The 2,845-nt window shown below is 34.5% G+C and overlaps 1 long non-coding RNA gene across 1 annotated transcript in view; it reads right to left on the bottom strand.

Annotated features, from left to right (window-relative positions):
* Nucleotides 1-2,069, bottom strand: part of LOC128247278 (uncharacterized) — a 153,729-nt gene extending 151,660 nt beyond the window's left edge. The window contains exon 1 of the long non-coding RNA XR_008263635.1: nucleotides 1,845-2,069. This is a non-coding gene — a long non-coding RNA (uncharacterized LOC128247278). The remainder of the gene's footprint in view (nucleotides 1-1,844) is intronic.
* Between the last annotated feature and the right edge of the window lie 776 nt (nucleotides 2,070-2,845).

Here is a 2,845-nt window from a genome sequence, read left to right as displayed (position 1 = left end):
ACGTTTCCCTAAAAGAAATGGAAAAACTTTCAAAATACAAAGACCTGGAAATAGAGATAACTCGAATGTGGAATCTAAAAACAGAAACAATTCCTATCATAGTAGGTGCCTTAGGTATAATAAAAAAATATTCAGACAAATACATAACAAAAACACCAGGACTTACAAATATATATAACATACAGAAAATTGCACTACTGGGCACTGCACACATCCTACGCAGAACACTTTCAATACAGTAACCATAAGAGCATCACAGCAAACCACAGCACATACCCAAGGCTCACAGAGCTGCGCTCCATAGTGAAGTGAAAGCACGTTATAAAAATAAAACTACTGAACAATAATAATAATAAGTGCCCTGATGTAATACTAGCTCTCATGGCTTCTGATACTTAGGAAGGTTCTTGGCATCTAAGGTTACTTTTTGTAGCCTGATTTAGTAGTAGTAGTAGCAGTAGTAGTAGTAGTAGTAGTAGTAGTAGTAGTAGTAGTAGTAGTAGTAGTAGTAGTAGTAGATAAAGCGAAGAGACAGTGTCAGGCAATTGACTTACAGTCCCAAATGATGAAAAAAGTCAATATGAGGGATATAGAAAAAATAGCAAAGTACCAAGCATAAAAGCTACTTTAGTACAGCTCCAGAAAATTATTAGGATACTTAGGAGGGTTCTTGGTATCTAAGGTTACTTTTTGCAGCCTGGTGTTAGGAATTTTTCTTTTCCAACAGTCTGATCTGTTGTGTGTATTTGAATAATAATAACAACAATAATAATAATAATAACCTTATAATAATTGGTGCGCTGGGAACAGTAAGTCAAGATATAGATAAATGGCTGGAGGAGATTGAAATAGAATGCCCAGTAGAGTTCCTACAGAAAGTTTGCCTCTTTGGGACAACAAGGTTTATCAGAAGGTTCTAAGCACTTGAAAGACTGCTGAAAACTTGTGGATACCTAAGGTTTACAAGTAGCAACCTGCAACCTACATAATTCCTACCAGGAATAAGATCAAATCTGAGCTTTGATTTTATGATAATAATAATAATAATTATTATTATTATTATTATTATTATTATTATTGTTATTATGCACTTATTGTATATATTTATTTCTTTATTGTCCACAGGAGGCTAAACATAGAAGGGACAAACAAGGACAGACAAAGGGATTAAGTCGATTACATCGGCCCCAGTGCATAACTGGTACTTAGTTAATCAACCCTGAAAGGACGAAAGGTAAAGTTGACCTCAGCAGAATTTGAACTCAGAATGTAGTGACAGGTGAAATACTGCTAAGCATTTTGCCCAGCATGCTAACGATTCTGCCAGCTTGCCTCTTATTGTATATATTGCTGAGGTGCACTACAATTTGTTGGAAAGAGTAAACGTGGAGAGAGAAAGCAACAAGTCAAGCAAAGAAATATAGCACTGAAAGCCTTGTTAATTAAATAAAGATTCTGGTTACAATTATGATGAATGTTGTCTTTAATGATGGTGAGATTATTATATTGAAAATTAATGGAATTGGTATGGAAGTAATAATAATAAATTATGTGTGATATTTTTTTCTTTTATTTCCAACATACCAATAGAAAATAGGTCTGTTTCAGTGTTATAAAGATAATAATTCAATGGTAGCAAGATAGCACACAGTTTGTGAGTACAGGTTAGAAAATACATTATTACAATGTAAAATAACAAGTTCCATTATACAACATTAACAAAAAGTGTGTATAATATGTTGTGAAAACCAACACACATGTTTGGGATTAACATTAGTGGAAATATATAAACTTGTACAAGTAGATAATGGTCAACAGTAAAGAACAAAGAGCAGATAACTCACATGTTTTTAGACCGGTGGAAATAGCAATCAGGGAATAATTTCTCATGAACCATTTCTGTTCTGTCGAGGCAAAAACCAAGAGAAAGCTAACTACTAAGAAAGAAGTGAAATAAAGCAGTGTGCTCATGGCTGTTTGAGTGTGAGAGCTTGAAGGGGGGGGGGGCAACAGAAACAGCTTGATTTTTGTTTATATAGCTAAAATAGCTGCTAGATTACTAATCTTTGATTGGTGCATATGAAGCAGACGACAAAAATAAAGATTATTGTCATCAAAACGAGGCTGCTAGAATAATTATTATTACTACGATAATGTTTTACAATATTCATGACTGTTATGATGATGAGATGATGATGATGATGCTTATAACTGCAGCAATGATTCTGGTGAGAAAGAAGATGATAAAGAAGAGGCAATGGAGGAAAAGAGTAAGCCTCAAATGGCGGGGAGGCATTTCTTAACTCGTGTCCTCCTCCCCATCTCCCTATAACCTAACCAAATTCATACAGGCCAGCTCTCTGTCATCCTTCTTACATTCACCCTACATAAAAATGTCTTTCTTTGCAAGGGAGAAAAAATTGAAAACAGCATTATAGTCAAGAAAAGAGTTGCATCAAACAAAGCTTGTTCATAATTTCCGGAATATTTCGTGTCTTTTAAATGCCAAGGCCTGGAACAGTCGACCAAAAACATGGCAGCTTTTAATGTCACTGAGCTTAAGGCAGCAGCAAAACCACACACAGACGCCTTCATAAACTCATACATACATACATACACACACTCATATACACACACATTCATACATACACCCCATGCATACATTCATTCACATATATATACACATTTGTAGACACACACATACATACATACATACATACATACATACATACACACATGCATACATGCATACATGCATACATACATACATACATACATACATACATACATACATACATACATACATACAAACACATGTATGCACATACACATATCAGATTATGTA

This window comes from Octopus bimaculoides, chromosome 3 (genome assembly GCF_001194135.2).
Source record: "Octopus bimaculoides isolate UCB-OBI-ISO-001 chromosome 3, ASM119413v2, whole genome shotgun sequence".
Lineage (NCBI taxonomy): Eukaryota > Metazoa > Mollusca > Cephalopoda > Octopoda > Octopodidae > Octopus > Octopus bimaculoides.
This window is presented reverse-complemented; position numbering and strand designations above follow the sequence as displayed.